Genomic DNA, 22,910 nt, shown 5'->3' on the forward strand with positions numbered 1-22,910 from the left:
AAAAAATAAGAATAAAAAAATCACTTTCACCCAAAGACAACATGATTAGTAAGCTCTGTTCACCAAGAAAATAGTGGGAACGAACTTTGTCTCACGCAAGCAATATTCGTTACAAATTATTGTTCTGAAAACAAAATCACATAGGAGTATGTGTAAATGGTACTTATTGATGGTATACTTCTAGTTTGAAACGAATACTATTTCTGTAATGACAATTTTAGATTTCAATAAAACATTGCTGATGTGTTGGCTACCATAAAATTATCCTTCAGAGCAATTCTCAAAAAATGTTCCGATTTTATATTTTTGTATTGTCATTTCTAATCTAGCTGAAACGTTGCACACATGTTCGTATGGGCTAAAAATGTCACTTTTGCTATCAATAGTTTTTTTTTTTTTTTGAATCATGACAAATTTTTAAAGGGAGTTTATGTAGAGAATGTATTGATGATAAACATTTTCAGACCCAGAACGGTTCATTTTATCGCTGTGATGAAGAATGATTTTGTCTTTTCAAATAAAAAATATGCAGTGTAAAGCTCATATTTCAAAAATTTTATTGTTTCAATGAAAACTACAAAAGGTTGACTAAACATTGATAGCTATCCAATCAAGGAGAAATGAGAAAAAATAATAAAATGGTCAAAATAAGGAACTGTATTATATCGAACATATATTTCAATTAACCTATGAGCAATTCTCGCTGAACCCGTCCCACGTCCGTGACACGAGGTCTTTTAAAAAGGATAACAAATGTGTCTAAATGACTGAAATTGACAGAAAAAATTGAAAAACCCTATGGTTAGTTTATATCGATGGACTTTTCGGGCACCAAGGGGTCAAACGATTTAAAAAAAAATTCGGAATGTCTTAGAAATGAACAAATTGACAAGATCTAGTTTTTTTTTTCAAAAAGCGTTTTTTGAGAGCTGGGAGACTCCCAGATAGTTAATGTTTTGCAAAAACTTGTCGAACACATTTGACTTAAAAAAATCGCTTTCGACAATTGCATGAACTACATCTGTGCATTTGTAAAATGTTGACCACTTTGAGGTTCCACATCCCGAATCCGATTTTAAGTTTGCTTGAGGCATTTCTTCGGGGAGACGAGCCCAAAATGAAATTCAAAGGTTATTTTTTTTTGTACATATTATTCAAAAATTTCTAGTCGATATCGAACATTTTATGAACTTCTTGTCCTTTTTACCGTCGATCAAAGGGTGACACTTCGACCAATTTGAGGCACGGCTTGCCAAAGTCCTATGGAGCTTGCTCAAACAAACCAAGTCGCCGTCAAGCGTCAGCGGTCCGACGACTTGGTGTCCCCAAACACCAGTACTAAGTGTCCACGGCCTAAAAAACTGCGGAACAGCACTGGTTTGGGGTCATCGGGTCCGAAGCCGCTTCCGACGGCCACGTTTAGCGACATGGCGGGAGCTATAAGCCTTGCGGGTACTTCTGTTACCCACCCCTGCTCCCTACTCTCAACGGACCAGCTTCAGACTGTCCGGACCTCAATCCTCGATAACATTGCTGACCAGGAAAATCCAACCATCAAGCCCAAGTTTAACGGTTGCCATCTAAAAAATGGCTTCCTGCAACTTGCCTGTGCCGACACCGAAACAGTGCAGTGGTTGGAAAGGGAGGTACCTTCCCTCGTACCATGGGAGGGAGCACAGCTTCGTGTATACCACATGAAGGATCTGCCGAAGGCCAGACGCTATGTCGGTTACTTCGCGGACAGTGCGAACTCTCCGGACGAGAAGATCCTTCGTTCACTCAAGAATCAGAACGACCATCTCTCTACCAAAATGTGGCAAGTCTGTAACCGCAAATTGGTAAAGATCTTGGTCGAGCTAGTTCTGGATATTGACGAAGAATCGGCCAAACTCATCGAAAGTGGAAACCATGAACTGCACTACGGTTTCGGCAAAGCACGCATCCGAATGGTAAGCGGAAGGCCGAACGTCACAGGCAGGAAAGACTTCGTCGCAATGTCAGGGAAGGTACGTGCGGGTAACTCCTCCGGGAGTACCCTGCCACCACCGAGGCAAAGCGATCCTGCGAATGGGCTAAAGGTTCGCGTGGGAAACTCCTCCGGGAGTGCCCCACAGCCACCCAAACGCAACCCTGCGGCTGGGAAGGTACGCGCAGGATGCTCTCTCGGGAGTGCTCTGTCACCACCCAAGCAACGCAACCCCGCGGCTGCTCGGATGGTTCCGCTGAAGACTCGCAAGAGTGTGAAACATCAACCACCGAACAGTCGCACCCCCCGGAGTCAAAAACCGCCACAGAGTGCGGGACGACCTTCTGTTGCCAATCGACTGCTACAACCGAAGCCGAACAGTGAGGAAGAGCAACTTTCATCAACCAGCCAAACCGCTGTTGGCAGCCGTCAGCCAATACCCGGATCATCTTCCGATCCGGACAAAGATGGCAACTTCACTGCAAAGTGAGCAGCCTTCGCTGCGTGCAAGTGAATCTCCATCACGCAAAAGGCGCCTCGGGTGTTCTTTGCGAGAGATTCGCCTAAGAGCAGCTAGCGGTTGCATTCATCCAGGAGCCGTGGTTCAACGAATCCAGAGTTCTCGGACTCAACGCTCCTAACGGTAGGTTAATCTACTGCGACACGCAGTCCAAACGAAGGACTGCAATTCTGCTAAATAGAGAACTACAATTTTTACCTATTACAGAATTTATCCAACGCGATGTCGTTTCCGTCACGGTTGAAGTTCCGACAACCAGAAGAAAGCAGGAGATGGTTGTCACGTCGGCCTACTTTTCGGGCGACCAAGGTGATATACCGCCACCCGAAGTTGCTGCGCTCGTGCGGTACTGCAAGGCCATCAACAAGCCGTTTCTGATCGGCTGCGATGCCAACGCCCACCACACGATCTGAGGCAGCTCGGATACCAACACTAGGGGTGAGTACCTACTTGAATACCTTACTTCTAACGATGTCAATGTATGTAATGTAGGGAATAACCCCACTTTTATCAACGCTATCAGACAGGAGGTCCTTGATCTCACTCTGTGTAGCGCCTCTGTTTCTGAAAGGATAAAAAATTGGCATGTCTCCGATGAACCTAGTTTGTCGGACCACAGACGCATTGTTTTTAATATAGAGGCTGACCCTCTGAAAAGAGAGCTGTTCAGAAATCCTAAGAATACGGATTGGGAATCCTTCAAGGAACACCTGATCGATTCACGAACTTTCAGTTACAGCAACATTCGAAATTCAGTTGACCTGAATTCTGCAGTAAATGATCTACAAAACAGAATCATGGATGCCTTTAATGCAAACTGTCCACTAACACAGCGGTCAGTATGCCGTGATGTACCCTGGTGGAATGATCAACTCAGTGGCCTTCGTCGGGAAACTAGGCGGTTGTTCAACAGGGCAAAAGTCCCATCTAACTGGGATGACTACAGAGCGTCCCTCACTAAGTACACCGAAGAATTAAATAGTGATGGGTCGCGACGGAACAATTCGAGACATATGGAGTCTCGAAAGTCTATCCTGCTCGTCGACTGTTTGGGCTCTAAGCTCATTCGATTCTATAAAGTCTCCAGGTCCAGACGGCATACTAACCATCTTTCTACAAAAATCGGCCGCAGCTATCATGTTCGAACTCATAAACCTATTCAGAGCCAGCTTTATCCAGCCATATTCCGGATAACTGGCTGAAGGTAAAGGAAGTGTTTATCCTCAAAGTTGGAAGAAAGGATAAAACCGTACCTGAGACTGTCAGACCCATAAGCAGGGTTGCCAATATGTTTCGGAATAAAATCTGGCAAAACGAAAATAAAAAGTCTGGCAAAAATCTGTCACTCATTTTTGGATAAAATTCCTGGCAGAATTGAAAGTGATGACCCTTTTTTTTTTGCTCGTCGGATGTAGGTAGGTAAAGGCCAGACACGACCCATCTCGCAGTGATGACCTTTTTGCGAGACGACGCGGATGAAATCTGGCAAATATCTCGCTCATTTACAAATATCTGGCAGATTCTGAGGTTTATTTGTTTGTCTGGCGCAAACAAAAATCTGGCAAAATCCAGATTTATCTGGCACAATGGCAACGCTGCCATAAGTCTGACTTCATCGCTTCTCAAGTTGATGGAGAAAATAATGGATAAATATATCCGTGATGAGTTTCTTAAATACTCCCCGCTGAATAGGAACCAACATGCCTATCAAAGCGGCAATTCAACAGAAACTGCTCTTCACAGCTTAGTGACGTTGATTGAAAAGTCCCTGAGTTATCAGGAGACGGCGCTATGCCTTTCTTGATATTGAAGGGGTCTTCGATAACACGTCCTTTGCATTAATTAATAAGGGAATCGACCACACTTCATGGAGCTGGATACACGCAATGGGAGATTCGTCTGTAACAATGTCAGTGATCAAGGGATGCCCGCAAGGAGGAATTCTCTCGCCTTGTAATGGTCACTAGTTGTCGACACACTTTTAATAAGCTTTCACAGCTTGGATACGAGGTCATTGGATACGCTCATCGTCAGAGGTAAAGATAACGCAACTCTGTCGAGCCGAATACAAGCGGCTCTGGATGCCACCACGTTATGGTGATCTGGATCATGCCGCTAAGGACGCGATCTCGGCGATCTGGGCCTGCAGAACTCTGTTTGGTAAGACCTGGGGACTGAAACCAGACTTGGCACTCTGGTCTTACAAGACCATTGCCCGACCATAAATCACCTATGCTGCCCTTGTGTCCATACCAATTAGGGAGCTCTAATCCCAAGCAGGTCATTAGTTTCATCAACTAAAGCAAAGCCTTGGTGCTACATTCCGATTCGGAACTTGACCTTCTGTTTGTTATACACAGACTTCGCAGCCGACTGATTAGTGTACAGGACAATTGCGGGGCTAGCGCTACGATCCTACTGACACTAAAAGACTCTCCCGAGCCGAGACTCGAACCCACGACGACTGGCTTGTTGGGCCAGTATCGTACCTCGAGACCATCTGGGAGATACATCGGATTCCATCAACTATGTTTTACCTAATTGGGGTACAGGTTTACAACAAAACAGTTCTACTCCATCAATGAGTACGAGCAATCCGTAACCTGTGCACAGCAATCGGGGCCAGCCACAAAAGACAATCAGCAAGACTGTCGCAGTGGCATTTCAGTACCCAGTGCCTTCAGGCATACAGGAAACACGAATGGAGCTGAAATTTTGCACGGAGTCTTTTTCGAGGAAATGTCACATTCGAGCTCTACCGCTATGTAGAATTCGAAGGTCAATTTTTTTCCCATGCCTTCCATGGATTCCCTAACACCATGGTACCGTAACACAGTAATGCAGAACCCTGATATTGAAAATAAACTGAATATCAATGGCACTGATACTTAGGATTACGTTACTGGTGTAGGTTATTACATTTCTAGCGTAGTGTCCCAGTTTACAGATCGTGATATGATTTTAAGAAGCATATGAAAGCCTCAGAACCATTACCTTTTGCAAACTGTATGATGGAGAAAAAAATTTACCTGGCAGCTATTGTCACATCTAATACACGTACACGGGACAATTTGAGATGCAAACATGTGTGACAGTATGTGTTGTTATTGCAGGTTTATCTTATAACTTTTTGAATAAGCAATTTTGTTACAAAAAAGAGTAGTTTTGGTTATTATTTTTTGAATAACAAGGTAAAATTTTGCGTGTAGAAATGAGACTGAAGGCTACCAATAAGGTTACTATGAAAATAATATTACGGAGTAATGAAAGAGATTGCACTCATACCGTAAACATGCAGTAAAAGTTCCAAGAAGTTTGATCAATAAATTTTGCATTTTTGTAAAGAAAATTGCAAAAAGCAAAGTGTTTTAAAAAGTTTTATTTAGACTGACCCTAAGTGTCTGATAACAATATTAGGCCGCTTCTGTGTCTCATAGATTTTCTGCAAAGAGAATTAACTTGACTATCCTAATTTAAACTGTGTTTAAAATGTCTCCCATGTTAATCGCATTTTTCACGTGTTCTATTGATTCACAATTAATATCGATACATAGTTATGAGATAAATTAGTCCTCACGTTTTATTTATCAACCTTATCTTAGTTTATAAAGAATTCAAAACTATCAACATGACAACACACCATTATTGAAGATAAAAAAACGGTTCAAGGATAGAACTTTGAGGTACACCGGATTCAATTGGTTGAAACAAATGAAGAGGGTTATCACAGAACACAGATTAAAAACGGTTTTCTAGTATGATTCGTGTCGATTGATAATTATTTACACAACAAAATTGACATGCGTAGAATTTTATTATCATAAGATCCACTAGATATACAAAAACTTAAACGGAATTGAGTTCACAGCCATGACAAACTATGTATTAACAAGGAATCCTTCTACAATTCATTTTTAGGACATTGATTCGTTTTATTTTATATTGCTAGCTACAGATACAGGTCGTATAACAAAATGCTTTATGTAAGGTACACCTTGCGCATGGAATCAAATCTCAATCATTCATGAATAAGAAAAGGAAGGACACTGCCGTCCAATCATAGTAGTCCCATGTTCTACACAAAACTCTTGCACGCTGGGACAACTATGCTTGGAATGGCAGAACAATGGTCTACCAACTACAGTTTTTTTTTTAATGATGAAAAAGCCAATACGAGCGTAGGAATGTGCAACAAAATGCTTCGCGAATATTTTTCCGATGTTTTTTTTTTTTCTGGAATCGATTTCCACTCAGCTGATCGATACTGCTTTGGCGGATGTCCCGCGTGATGTTTCGGACATTGGCAAATTCAGATTCTCTGAACGGGACATCTTGGTGGCAATCAAAAAATAAAACCCTCAAGTGCTGTTGGTCCAGATGACATTCCGTCTCTAATTTTGATAAAATGCGCCGAATCGCTCAGTTTCCCACTCACCGTTATCTACAATAGTTATTTACAAAATGAGACAAACGTAATGTGGCCAATCACCGGGGAATTACATTGTTTTGCGCAGTTTCCAAACTACTTGAGATTCTGGTAGGTGATATCATATTTTCTACTTCCAAATCATGCATTCCGCCCAATACGGATTCTTTCCCGAGCGTTTTACTGAGACGAATATTGTTCAGTTCACGTCATATTGCCTGAAGAACATTGAAAATGGGGTTCAAATCGACACAGCATACAATGATTTGAAGGCCTCTTTCGACCGTGTTGACTATCGAATACTGATTGCAAAACTGGACCGTTAGGAAGTCCCATCATTTCTCACACGTTGGCTAGAATCATACCTGGTTAATCTTCGCCTTTGCGTTAAGCTAGCTGCGGCGAAAACAGATTATTTTACAAACAGCTCTGGCGTTCCCCAAGGTAGCTACCTTGGTCTACTATTATTCTCGATATTTTTAGCGACATATCCCGCTTTTTTTTCATATGGAGTAAGATTAGTGTATGCTGACGACTTGAAAATACGGAAGATTGAAGACTGCAAGGAACTTCAGCGGATGATCGATCTCTCTCAAAATTGGTGCCTGAGAAACCGCATGACTATCAGTGCCCAAAAATGTTGTATTATATCGTTTACCCTTAAAACTGCACCAATCATATGAAACGGTATCTTAATTAGAAGCACCAGGAAAGCAATTTGTTGCTGTTTCTCAAAGGGTTTTATGATTTAATCTTACCAAAAGTTTGGAAAAACAAACAACTTGTGTAAACAGTTACACAAATCACCAAGCAAAAACATACACCAGCTCAGATCGGTTCAAGACATTTAAAGAGTATAAAAAATTCGAAAAAATTATGAAAAACTAGAACCTAATTTTTATGCTGCTGAGCTGGGCAGCACTGTAATAGCTTGTCATGTCAAACGATACATCAAGCCCAACCCTTCGACCACATAAAAATTGTTAAACCTTTCAAAAAAGGATCTGAGTACTTATACTGGACTGGATCATTTAAAGCTAATGGGAAGGCTTGAAAATGAAAATTGTCACTTCTGTTGCACAGAGAGTGAAAGTGTTCATCATTTGTTATGCGAATACCCAGCAATATTCACCAAACGGCGCAAATTTCTTCATAAGGGACTTCTAGAACTTTGGAAAATATGGCCTAGTCCTCCGAACGATGTTTCGAATTTTATTCGGTACTACATTATATCACATTGAGATAAAGCCTTCAATCACGATAGTGACTAACAAAATACCTAGTACTTCTTTATACAAGCAAAGACATAAACAAAAGAGGACACACCAGAAAAGATCTGAGTACTGGTCGCAGTAATGTACCCAACAAGGAACACACGCTGTTTTTGAAAGTGAAGATATGCCTGCCTTGAGGAAACAAATCCTTTTTCGCAGAAAAAATAGTAGGAGGATCGATTTTTATCAAATTGATCTTAAGTCAGGATCTAGCCACTGGCTCCGCAACCATTCTATAGTCCAACAGGAAATGAAATCTCAAATGGGAATGTAGTTTCGGGCCTTGCTATTTAGGTCGGTGCTCAGTGAAAAAGATCAAAGAAATCCACATGTGACATTTGTTGCATTTTTGTAGGAAGTCCTAGAGTAAAATAGAGTTTGATGATTTAATTGACGACCTCTACAATTGTTTCTCTTCCTCTTAACAGTTGGCAAACAAACTGGCAAGGAAATAATTTTTAAACCATTTCCGATTGTATACTAGTTTCATTTTTACAATATAAGTATGCAACAGAATGACGTTAAGTCTGATGAGCAAGAAATTAGCTACGCGTTTGAAGGCCTATTATAACTATTACAATTATGTATCTGATTTATAGATCGAAAGTCACTTTAAGACGACAAACTTTTGTTGACATACTTTCTCCGATCAAGGGAAGAATGACATTCCCTCTTGTGTGCTTTTGTTGAAGAGAAATTTATGTCCGCAGTTAATTATACGTCTTGGATAATAAACAGATGGAGTCTTGGAGACAACTGAACTAAAAACCTTTGTTAGTTAAAAAAAAAAGAACAACTATCGTCACGTTTCTGTTAATTACACGGTTTATTACTTTCTATTGTTGGTGGTAAACATTCTGTTATTTAGAAAATCATAATATCCTTCTACAATTAATAGTGAAAAGTAGGGAAAACCGATCAATCTTTAGTTTCGTGGCTGTTACACAACAAAATTATTTGTCGGCCGTTCATAATTACCGCTGTTCATTCATACTTGAATACAACTAGCACATGTTAAGTAGAAATAAAATTTTCAATTAAGTTCGCTAACCCTTTCGCACCTGTCACTTCCGTCTTGTTCAAAGAGACAACTGTTTTCTGTTCACAACTTCCAATTAAGCTGTAATATAAACGTGGTTGGATCTCAGCACTCCCGGCCGAACCCGATAAAAAATTTACGATTATTGATGTGGGCAGTGCGATAAGGAACCGGCAGCGAGTGTCCAACTTGTTCCCCAGTGGGTCATAAAGGGTTGTGTGAAAGGTAGCAGGCCCATTTGCATCGATGTATTGCTGACTGTTCCGAAAATACTGAAAAAATCTCTGAAAAATGAAAGTTTTATGGGCAATCAATGTGGTGTTTATATGCCCGGACGGCTGAGCCAACCGTGCCGGACCGGTCCAGTACAAGTGCTTAGTGATCGGATAAAATCAGAGCCACTGACAGACGATTATTAAGTATAATATAGACTGGCGCTACACGGAAGCTGCGCTGATGCCATTTATGATAAGCCGATTAATTTGTGCGTCCGCTGCTTTCTGCTCTCGATTCCGGTGCTTGTCCACCGAGACAACCGGAAAGTTGGCTGGAGTGACATGATGAGTTAAATTGCCACGACATGATGAGTTTTCCATTGAAATTTTAAGTTTTCGACAACAATCGAGTATTTTATTCCCACTAACAAAGGTCAACAACCGAGGGTACTTAGCATTTCAATAAACCCCTCCAGCCCACAGAAACATCATCTTCGGCAGCAGCTTACCTGCTCTGTTAAACCCAATGATTATGCTCCACCTCTTCGTTAGGCACAGCGCTGCACGCACTCACGTTCGTACAGAGACGTTCATGAGGTAGAAGAAGTTATCAGCTGTTCCCAGACCACAGAGCGAAGAAGCATGATGCGTGAAGCGTTTCGAATTTATTTGCCCGCAGATGGACACCGGAGTCTCGATTACGCCATTCGGACCAGAAGCGCTCACGTAATCTTGCTGATCTTGTGCCCGCTCCCCCCCACTCTCCGAATGCCTTCTCCATCAGGGCCGAGGGAAATTTCACTTTTGTTTAATTGTTTCGCTTCAGTTTTAGTTTCATGAAGCTTTGTGCTTAGTTTTTTTTTTCGATCTTATTCATGCTAGGGGAAATGACGCTTCAAATAATGCGAGGAAGTTACAAAGGTTTCTTCACATGCACACATACCGTTAGGTTGAAGGTCGATAGCCGCCGAATCAGAAGATTAATTTAGAAGACTACGGCGGCTGTCTAAGCTACGAAGAGTTTTTAGTTTGAAACTAATATATGCAATAACCTTCCAAAAGTTTATGGCTTTGTAGGGAAACAGTCAGATTTTGATGAGTACTGCGCGCCCACAAAGTTAAAACTCGGTCACCTTTTGTTGAGTTAAATTTTTTTGCTCACAAATAACATTTTAAAATGATTTAACACAGAAACTTGACTCGCTGATTTCAACCGAAACGAAAATTACGTTTACTTCAAATTAATCTGTTTCGTGTTGGGATCCCTATTACTAAGGTACCTACTTCTCGAGTGTATGGAGCATGCAAAAATTTATTTTTTCAAAAAATTTTCACCCTGAGAGGGGTTTTCTGTTAAACATTATTTGCAATGTTTTGAAACTATTTACAAATCTATTGTAATAAATGTTGAAAAATATTTTCTGTTTCTCATTATTGTTAGATTATTCATAGACTGCATCGAAAACCATGGGCACACTGGAAATACGCTGCCATTTAACCGTGCACTTTTGTCTGTGCGTCACACTGGCTGCGTTCGTTTGTTTACATTTGCTTTGCACAGTATATTTTATCATTTAGTTCCAAAAATCGAGGACTTTCTTCTAAACGTTGTGAAAGTGTTGTGCACAAATCTGCCCATAATTCAAAAATTGGCTAATATACCATTTTTACCAAAATCGTGAAAACAGTTTCTCGAGATGGTACACACCCTAAACAAGGTCCCTACGGATGCCGATTGTCGAAAAATGCATTTGGGAAGGCAGCAAACGTGAAACAATTTTGGCTTATATCCAAAATAATTGAGAAGTTGGCTAATATCCAACATCCAATATGAACCTGTGGCATGTTCACGAACCAGTGTATTATTACTGAACTGTGTTTCTTCTAACTTTCGAAAGTGTGTTGTAGCTGTTGGTGGTCACTGGCGACAGGTGAGCGATCGTAAGGCCCTTGCATCAAATTTGACTTTTCACGAAGAATATTTGATGCTACAAGAATTTATTTGTTGTACTGCGAAACCCAATGATCAAAACGTGTGACTGTTTCCTTCTGTCATAAATCTTTATATTTAAAAAAAATGATATTTAGCTCTTTGATTAGGAGTAACATTAATAAAGAGAAGATTCAGTTTTTATTTTGGATTTGATGAGAAAAAATAGGAAAGTGGATTGTGAGATTACCATGAATAATAATATTTTCGTTATATTATTATATTGCTGCATTGTCTCGTCGTCCTTTTCATCCTCACTTGTGCTTCCGTGTTGTTTTATTAAATTTAAAACCATTTTCATCACCAACGAGTACGATATAATTCACATCGTATGGATATTAGCCAAATTGCACACCGTTTTGTCAACTGACCTTTCGTTTATAATTGAAAAAACGGCTACTGTGTTAAAAATACGTGGCGGATGGAATTTTTCCTGCAGATTTCTCTGTTTCAACTGAACGGCAAGGTTCCAGGATATATGAAGGGTGATGTACTCAATAAAAAAGTTGTCATGAACAGTCAAAATATGTTGTACCGACAAAAAACTTTCAAATGCGTTTTTCTCGATTTGATGCCTATGGCATATTAGCCAATTTTTGAATTATGGGCAGAAATGGTGTATTGCATGAGGACTATTACTGATAAAATAGCCAAAAGAATAAAGAGTGAGCGTCAAACCAGCTCGTACTTCAATCCGTAAGTTCTGCGATGTAAACACTTTCGAGAATCTTCCAAAATGCTGAAAACGTTGTCGAGCATAGGTTGAACAAACGTTTAATCGCCAAAGTTCAACACGTTTTAAGAAGAGACTTGGTTGAAGACATACAAGATGGATTTCGCGCTCGGAATTCAATGCCATCAATACCAGCATCTCAGAGTTCAATGAATCTTTGTAAAGGTGTAGGCCTCACTGAAATAGGCAACTTTGCTTAATTTTTTTTTTCAAACGTTTTTGTATGCTAACAATTTAAAAAGTAGATCAGTTTTACTGTTGAAGAGACTTATTTTCGTTGAGAGGAAGTCTACAGGGGTACTGTAGAATTCAGCTTGAAAGAAGGATATGTCATGGGAAGCCTGAGAATAAACATATTTGAAAGTCACTCGACAATCAAATGGCCGCATTCTATCAACACTCGAACCTACGACCATCCACTTGTCGAAGTGTATTGTGTAACATTGCGACTACGAAGCTTTCATCGTACTCTATTATATTCTGCTGTTCATCATCATTTACCATTATAAATCATCACGTTTTATCTCACACTTTTAAATATTTATAATGTGTTTTGCTCTTTTAATATTTTATTTCAACATAATCTCGTGATCATTCTGTTAATCACTTATCAGTTGAATTATATTTTATCACACTTGATCATAGCTCAGTCTATTTTGTTGTACGGCATCATATTTAATCATCCTCATCAAATTATAACTAATTGGTTCATACTCAAACAAATTGTACTAGGCTCTATAACATTCCTCATGTCCATTATAATTTAACTCCTTTGGATTTTTATGAGGTATTTTCCTTCTTTTTAATATATTGTTCAATTCCTCCTTCATCAATTGCTGCAACTTCTTGCTTTATAAAAATATTTAATGAGTATCATGGGCGTAAGAAACTGTGCCAATTAAAGGAATCATGATAAACACAGCGATAATTGAAGAAATATCTCTGTATTGTGAACAGTTAGGTAACAAGCCACATGCAGAAAATCTCATGAAAAGGTTACGTAAGAAAGAAAAAACATTAAACACCTCATTAATCTGTTGAAACATGTGAAAATTGGAGCAATTCGAAAAATTACGTAGATAACTTCGCTTCTTTGCGTTGATCACATAAAAATGGCTCGTAAAAATCGATGTAAAAAAGACTATACAGTTAGACTGACCAAATACGTACCGTTTTGATAGGGACTGTGCCATGTTTTCGTACATTTTTAACCATTTTAAAATGTTTAAAAAAATCATTGAACAGAGTCTGTGACAGTTGAAAACCGTTGGGTTGAGATATGTGCCGACCTTATTTCCAAAAAACGCACAAGTAATTAACGTTTGCGTTAAAAAAAATGGACAAATATTGCCGATTTTTTATGAGTTTACCTTCACACGCACTGACAAAACGACACACAGTGCGTTGAATGTATGGGAATGCGGGTCAAAAATCAAAACAGTCATTCAGGCCATTTTTTCAATTGATGTAATACGAAAAATGGTTGGTACTGATGAGAGCTACTATTTGCATAAATGACGAATGTAAAATAAGTAATCGCAAAAGTGTTTCAAACGCCTTTTTTATACAGAAGCATAAAATAATAATTTTCTTATGATATTATCCATTCCGAGATAGAAGGCTTAAAAAGCACGTTTGAATAAGTTTCAGGCGACGAAAAAGTGACCTAAACGCCACCACAATGAGTTTTCATTCCTATTTTTATTTAATTCCTCATTAATTATGTTTATATACGGTTTACTATTGCAAAACATCTAGATATTATCCATCCGGGAATCTTTTATGTGTTTTACACATAAATTACGTGTTATACATAAAAATTAGGGACAAATGTACGATACATTGCTCATTCTTGGTTGCAGAGGTATCATTCGAAAACGTAAATTGTGGGTAAAAGAGCAAACTTGAGCAATGGCAATCACTTCCAGAATGTTAAGGATATTCCAAATAAAAGAAAAAAGTGAAATTCAGAGCGGTACTTTGAGGTACTTTTTTGACGATCGATTTTAAATCAAAATTGTCTTATTTTTTCTAAGCATAAATAAGCATGACCAAGAAGCCTTTAACTACCACATGCGCTACGTTATGTCTCATTAGTGATATGTAAAATGTAGTAGTTTCATGCCTCTACCGTTGCCATTTTGGTTTTTACTGGAAAAGATAGAGAGTATATTTAAAAATATATTTGAAAACTAAGAAGATTTTCTGAATATAACTTTTCTTTTAGATAGATGAAACTACTTCACAGTAAATGCTTTTCATGATCGTATAGGTGAACTTACGAGGTTAATAATATCATTACAATATGTCTCAAATATGCATAAAACATATCAACATTAGAATTGGTTCAATAAGAGATTCACTTGTTTAATTTTTGCCTATGGAACGATGCACTGTGCGACGCCTGCAGCATCAATCATACTTACCCATGAGTAGGGTTGCCACCCGATAGGAATACCTAACCCGAAGATTTTCAAAGTAGCGTGAGGGGTGGGGGTGGTCTTGTATCTACATTTAGGCCCGGATTTGAGGAGGGGATAAAGAGGGCAAATGCCCCGGGCCTTCCGACGTTAGAGCCCCCTCTAGACCTTAGCCATACGTGAAGACAGAGTGGAGACCTTTTTTTTGCTCGTCACCTTCCAGCGAAGTGTGGATTATTTCAAAACTTAAGAATTTCCTACCTCTAAAATTTTCTAGAAAATAGGGCCCCACGAAAATATCTGCCCCGGGCTCCCCAGCATCTATATCCGGCCCTGTGTGCATCGACATGTTTGTTGTGATTTATTTTCACCAAATGATCTACACCATTTACTTACTTTATTTATTTTAGCATTTCTTAACAGCCGATCGAATTCGACGATTTGGTGACAATTGGGTCCTAAAGCTATACCAGTTTTTATATATCGTATGATAAAGCGTTTTCTGAGCAAAACGTGATTTTTAGAAAATGTTTATCGTTTTTTTCGATTTTTAAATGAAGATTAAAAAACTGCTCGAAAGGTCTTAAGTGGCATTTCGCCCATCTACGGTATATGGGAGAACAGTCATTTAAGGTATTTCGAGCAGATTTTTTTTCTTCATATAAAAAACGAAGGAAAACGATAAACATTTTTCAAAAATCACGTTTTGCTCAGAAAATTGCACTCTTTCAGCTGATGTATAAAAATCAGAAAACCGGGTAAAACTTTAGGACCCATTTCCAATAAAATATTTAAACGACAAAGATTCACTGTAAATTTGACAGCCTTGAAATTTTTTAGGAAGAAATTCTTAAAATCAATGCCGAACATACGTAGGATTTGAAAATAAATTGGTCAATTTATGACTCCAGAGCGAGTTGAAAATACTTTCGCTGGCTCAGAGAAATTTCGCTTTCACCCAGAGACCAGAAAATTACATCCCAGACCCGGAGAAATTTCGCGTTCACCCGGAGACCCAGAGATCACCTCCCAAACCAGGAGACTCCGGATGAAACCCGGAGAGGTGGCAACCTTACCCATGAGTCAGCAGAAAGCAGTGGTGGTGATGCTGGTGAAGCCTAACGCACCCTGGATGGCAACGGTACTTCGTGTTTTGCTTCCCCCACGAAGGTAGTGAGCTTCGAGGTAAAGTTTATTTCATTAACCAAGTTCCCCAAAAATCAGCAAGAAGGGGATGTCCATGCTGCTCCTTTTTCGCTCCGGACTGGCCATGAACGGGGAAAGTTGCGCCGTTCATCAAGAAATACCATAAGGGCGAAGAAGCGGTGTTCTGGCCAGATCTGGTGTCGGCCCACTACTCGAAGCGATCGTTGGAGGAGATGGAACGGCTGAGTATCGATGTGGTACCCAAGTTTGTGAGCCCGCCCAACGTCTCCAAGTTGCGCCTCATCGAGGTTTTCTGAAGCGTAAGATCTAAAGTTTAGGAGGAATTGATAAATAAAACGAAGAAAAACTCAAAAACATGCCTACATGCATGTTTTCGTCCGCCATGGTGAATGTTCCGGTTAACTGCCGGAAGGCTGCACGCAGAGGCCACGATTTTTTTTTGAGCAAGCCTACATAATTACCTTTCATGTAAAATTTTTTTGGAAGTAATGACTCAAGCATTGGCACACTGTCAGGACAAAAAGGGTTGAAAATTGAAGAGTTGGGTTTCTCCTTTTTATAAGATAGGTAGGGGAAAGTTATGTGCTGAATATGTCGTTACAATGTGATTTAATGATATTAAAACCGTGATCAAATTGAAACCAATGACTTTGTCAAGTAACAATTAGGGTCGTGGTAATTTTAGTTTTCTACCCTCTTGTCCACTCTGTTGTATGTTATCCTGAATCAGCCCAGAATTCCCCGTGAATATTTTACTTGTTACAACTTTGAATAGCTACTGCGTCCTCGTAAAACTAAACTAACTTGATGTGATTTTTTCTTCCAAGTGGAATCTATTGGTGTTCATAGAATATTTCAAAATGATGAAAGTGTTATTGAATTTTTTTGAAGTCGAGAAATGTTCAATGTGTCAAATAATATATGGCATCACTAGGTGGATTTGGGGTTATGAATGATCCAAGTATAAATGACAGCAGCGTCACCGGAAATAATTGCCAGAGCATCAAAAACCATATAGGGTAAATTACCAATTCTCGTCAGTTTATGTCGATTGTAACGTTTTGAACTGTCGGATTCTTTAGGCGTCGTACACAAATTACGTAACGCTAAAAATCTAGATTCCAGACCCCCTCCCCCCTCATGGAACGATAGGTAGCGATAGGGATATGACTTTCCCCCTAAAATTACGTAACGTTGAACAACCTGATCTCCTTCCGAAATTTTCAATTTCGAGCAAACATTACAGTTACGTAACTGTCTCTACTACCCCCACCCCCTCCCCCCTACGTAACAATAAGTACCGCAGACTCAACCTCCCCTTTCGCCTGAAGTATTACGTAATTTGTGTACGACGCCTTAGAAAGCTGGCTAATTTCATCTATTATTTTTTTATCATACTTTCCTACTTTTTATCTTATTGGAAAAATTAAGAAAAGTCACAAAAAGTTCAACGGAGCTTCTAAATATAATTGTAAAAAGCCACTCTTACAGTTTTTGGCCAAGCCATTTCTATTTCAGTCAGCATTTGGTTTAGTTCGTCAGTAGCAGAGAAAAACATAGGCTCATAAAACTGTAATTTTTTCTTCTAGTTTCATTGCTATGAATTGCAAATAAACGTTCTTTGTTATTCCGCCATTCGAAGTATAAGTAGAATTCTGACGCCATAAGTTGTACGAGCAAATTAATACAAGTGATGTCATAATTGTTTTTTTTTGTACATGTGTCTGCTTCGCTTCTGTACACACGATTGTCGAGGGATTGATACATTTTGTCGTTTACTGTGTGAGAACAAGAGGGATCGAGAAATTTGCACAGTGCCCAGCGTGTGCAGTGGCGCCAAATTTACCGCGAAATATGTTTTTCGACGTAGAACTACGTTTTTCTTTAGCCTACCACATAGGGATGTAAATAGGAAAACTATTAACGAAAAGGGGACGAAATATGTCCCTTTTTAAATGCTTATAAATCGGTTTGTTTTCCACCGATTTCCTTCATTTTTGCAGCAAATGTTTGGAAAATTATACACGCATCCACCCAAATGTAGAAAATTGTTGATTGATTATGCAAACTATTGTACTATTGATAATTGTCAAGCCTTGTTTGAACGAAAATTACGTTCTCTGATTGGTCGTTATATGATTGCTTCCCAAGCACGGTCGACAGAATCATATACCTTGCAATTGAAAACATGCTATATGGCCTATATAAGAGCCTGTTTCAGCCGAAGCCGCTCATAATAGTTCTGGACAGCGACAAGTTGTCAACAGCAGTCGTCCTTCCTTAGCAGCAGCATTAGCCCTGTGGTTGGTCACCACGTTTCAGGAGCAGCGCGGTTCTTCTCAGCGTGTGTCGCCAGACTGCCATTATTCCTCCGTGTTAGGGCAGCATGAAGATCGTCATCACCAAATCCAATCTTGAACAGCAAAATGCCTTTTTTTAAGGCAAATAAACAAGTAATTGAAGGGTGAAAATTTCCTAGCATCAACACAAGCAAACATTCTTCTTATTTAGTTAATAACCCCACTGTTGGAACAGCACAAAGGCTGCGATCAACATAACCGATTTTGAATAACAAACTGCCCTGTTAGAACGCATTCACAAAGGCAGGTAATTCGAATATGCAGAGCTAATATGAAGTCGATTCAATCAATCAGCATTAACAGAATTTCGTCGTCTCCCAGCTGCCAAGTTGCAACATGATGCAACACGCAACAACGAGCAAACGAAATCGCTTGATGTTACAAACCGCAATAAAATACGGGTTAAAACCGATGCGTGAGTGAGAGCACCATCGGTGTTTATTCGCTGGAAACAAATATCGAATGCGAATTGTGGAATAATTCGTCTAAAGAATATTAGAGAATTAGACAACTGAACAGAAAGGCGTGGCCTATTACGTAGCACCCTTCGGCTATAAAAGAGTGTTTCTGGGAAAACTAGCTACGTTCATTAGTCGGAAGGTGAGCTGGATGGACCGTCCACAACGTTGACAGCAGTAGAAGCAGATACAGCACTCAGAAGTAACAGCGGGTTGCGCCTGTGGCTGCCTTCAAATTAAATAAATCACTTGCGCTGTGGTTGGTCACCATGTCTCAGTAGCAGCGCGGTTTTTCTCAGCGTGCCTCGCCAGACTGCCATTATTCCCCCACTGTTAGGGCAGCTAAAGATCGTCATCACCAAATCCAATTTTGAACATCAAAATGCCTTTTTTCAAGGCAAATAAACAAGTCATTGAAAGTTAATAATTTTTGACAACGTAAGCAAGCATTCTGTGCGGATTCTAGCAGTTACATCTGTCGCGGCCGTCTATTTTACAGATGGAGAGATAACTCCCACAGTGCATGTTGTCCGTGTATCTTAACTCCCCCACTGTTGGGGCAGCACAAAGGTTGCGATCAGCAACCGATTTTGAACAGCAAAATGCCTTTTGACGTAGAATTACGTTTTACTTTAGCATACCACACAGGGATGCAAACTGAAAAACTGGGACGAAATTTGTCCCTTTTCAAATGCTTATAGGTCGGTTGGTTTTCAACCGATTTTCTTCATTCTTGCAGCAATCAATTGGAAAATTATACACGCATCTGCCCAAATGCAGAAAAATGTTGTTTGAATCTACGAACTATTGCACTATTGAAAATTGTCAAGCCTGGTTGAAATAAAAATAACGTCCTCTGATTGGTCGCTTGCTTGCTGTGTGTGTATGATATGGTATCATGTGTGTATGTGTGTATGTGTGTATGATATGGTATGATGTGTGTATGGTATAATGATATGGTATGATGTGTGTGTCTGTGATATGGTATGATTTGTGTGTGTGTGCTGTGTATGGTTTTCAACTCGACACGATCTGCTAACTGCTGAATCCGGTTCACGAAATTCACAACCCTTCATTAGTAGACATTAGAACTCATTACCCAAGTAAAAATATTGGTTTTATCAAAGTTTTATAGCGCTCAATACAGCCAAAAATGTGCTATAAAACTTTGATAAAAACAGTTGTGTTACTAGGGTAATGAAACACTCAATGCATATGTTAAATATTTGTTTGTAAATTAACAGTTTATTCTTGAGACAAAGTCTAGAATTTCTGTTGATAAGAGGATACAAACATTTTATATATTTATTGCACTTTGTTTGGATATTCTCAATGTGCTCCTTGAAGGTAAAACTTTTATCATAGATTAGCCCTAAATATTTAACTTGGTCAGACCAATTCAAGATTGCACCGTTCATCTTAACAATATGATTATTGGTGGGTTTGAGAAAAGAAACTCTTGGTTTACGGGGAAAAATAATTAATTGTGTTTTTGATGCATTAGAAGAAATCTTCCATTTCTGCAAATATGAAGAAAATATATCTAGACTTTTCTGCAGCCTCCTGCATATGACACGAAGGCTTTTTCCTTTTACGGAAATACTTGTATCGTCACAAAACAGAGATTTCTCACATCATGGTAAATCAGGAAGATCAGAATTAAAAATATTATATAAGACTGGGCCCAAGATACTTCCTTGAGGTACACCAGCTGTAACAGGCAATCTATCAGATTTACTATTCAAATAGTTAACCTGAAAAGTGCGGTCAGTCAAGTAACTTTGTAGCATTTTTGTGATGTAAAAAGTAGAACGGAAATTGGACACTTTAGCTATCAAACCTTTGTTCCAAACACTGTCGAATGCCTTTTCTATGTCTAAAGCAGCTCCAGTGGAATAACCTTCAGATTTGTTAGTACGAATCATATTAGTTGCTCTAAGTAACTGATGAGTAGTCGAATGCCGAATGTCGAATTTTCATTGATATGTGTCATCGCATTCTATTAAGAATCATTCTTTCAAAAAGTTTGCTTATAGAAGAGAGTAAACTAATTGGACGATGACTTGATGCTTCAGCTGGATTTTTTTCAGGTTTTAAAATTGGAGTGACTTTGGCATTTTTCCATTTTGAGGGAAAATATGCTAATTCAAAGCATCTTTTAAAAATTATCACCAAGAAATTTAAATAAATACTTCATTTTGAATAGGACTCATTACATTCAAATTGAAATTATGAACACTCTCGAACTGCTGAGCAAGTGTTTGAGCTTTTTGTTCTTTCGTAATATCTTATGTGGTCACCATCTTTAAAGGTTTGGGCTGGCTTTAAAGGTTTCTTAAGGTTTCTTAAATGGGCTTTAAAGGTTTCTTAAGAACCTTCGAAAGCTCCCAGAAAGGTTTGGAATATGGTTTTAGTTGTTCAACTTCGCTCATGAAATTTTCATTTCGCAAGAAAGTGAATCTATGTTTGATTTTCGTTTCGTAAATTTCGTTTCGTAAATCTTCAAAAATAACTTTCAAAGCAGGATCAGGAGTTCTTTGATATTGACGTCTCCGTATGTTCTTCAAACGTATAAGAAGTTGAAGCTCATTGTTAATGGTTGGGGTTATCAATTTCATTCTAGCCTTAGAAACTGATAAGTTTCGGCATTGAGTAGTAAACTGCACAAATCATACAATGCTCCGTCCATGTCAGCACTGTTTTGTAAAACAATATCACACTTCAAGCTTTCTTCGATCGTGGTACGATATCGATCCCAATTGGCCTTGTGATAATTAAACACAGACCTAGTGGAATTTAAAATAGTTTTACGGGATATGGAAAAAGTTATAGGAAGATGATCAGAATCAAAATCAGCATGAGTTAACAAATCACCAAATTCCCAAACTTTCAATAACCTTTGTTTCCAGATGGGGCATAACACGATGTTTTATTCGACGGAGGATAGCTATTACAACTCCACCTCCGACAACATCAATTCTATCGAACCTGTGAACTTTATAGTTGGGGTTTCTTTTTATTTTAATATTAGGCTTTAAAAGCGTTTTAGTCACAACTGCAGTATGCACACCATGGACTGTTAAAAAATAAAATATTCATCTTCTTTCGCTTTTAAAGAGCGAGCATTCTAATTTAGAAAATTTACAGCATTATTTAAATTCATTGCTGAATTTCAATTTCATACCTTCTTGAACAGCCTCGTACATCGAGTTACAGTTCAACAAAACGGTCATTAGCTGCAGCATGGATTGTTGTAGGTATTCAATCTTCTCGGGAGTTGGACTACCTAAATCAATACTGGCTGACTTTCCAGCACCAAACACGAAAGACTTGTTGCTGTTTGAATTCGAAATTTTACGGCAATTTTTTTAAAGGACACTAGCATATGAAATGCCTGGTAATGCCTGAACAGGATTATTTGTTTTCAATTTGTTGTTTGCTAAATTTGAATTATTACCTACAGACACACTAGCTACAGGAAAGGCTGGTGTTGCCTGAACAGTATTGAAAGTCTTTTGATTACCCGTATTAATATAATGGACAACAGGTTGTTTTGAATACCTACGTATTCTTGAGAAAATAGTTTTCGACCTAACAGGACAATCAAAGAAATTTGGTTTGTGTTTACCCCCACAATATACACATTTGAAATTATTAGTGGTCTCTTTCACAGGACAGATGTCTTTTGTGTGGGAAGAATCACCACAAATCATGCATTTTATTGCCATATGGCAGTTACGAGTTCCATTACCATAAGCTTGACAATTCCGGCATTGCTTGATATTATGGATACCTCCATGTCTTTTGAAGTTATCCCACTTTACTAGCACATTGAATAAAATACGTGCTTTTTCTAAAAATTTTAAATTACTTACTTTGGTACGATCAAAATGTACCAAGTAATTTTCCTGGTGTATTCCAGTATTGTTAAATTTTGCGTTTGATTTACGTTTCATCAAAATTACTTGGTTGGGGGAAAAACCTAGTAATTCCGTCAAACAATCTTCGTCAATTAATCTTCGTTGCACATTGCTTGAAATATTGTTGCTAATATAAAATATCAAGAGACATATATGACAGATGTAACGTATAAAATGATGCTTTAGTTTAGGTTCGATGGTAAACTTAAGCTCGTGAGTTTTTCGTTTTCGTCTTTATTTGACGATGTGATGATTTTGTCAGCATTGATCTTGTATTTCTTCTCATTTCGCCACTTTATCCCACTCGGTTTTATTACATCCTACTTAATTACACACCATCATAATTCAACAAACTTCATTGTACCTATTTGCAATTTATATTTTTTGGTCGTAAACTTCCAAACTCTGTCATATTCATTTTG

At 38.8% G+C, this 22,910-nt stretch overlaps 1 protein-coding gene across 11 annotated transcripts in view; it reads right to left on the reverse strand.

Annotated features, from left to right (window-relative positions):
* Positions 1-22,910, reverse strand: part of LOC129730188 (uncharacterized) — a 112,994-nt gene that overhangs the window by 60,626 nt on the left and 29,458 nt on the right. The gene's annotated exons all lie outside the window — the stretch shown is intronic.

Source organism: Wyeomyia smithii, chromosome 3, assembly GCF_029784165.1.
Source record: "Wyeomyia smithii strain HCP4-BCI-WySm-NY-G18 chromosome 3, ASM2978416v1, whole genome shotgun sequence".
Taxonomy (NCBI): Eukaryota; Metazoa; Arthropoda; class Insecta; order Diptera; family Culicidae; genus Wyeomyia; species Wyeomyia smithii.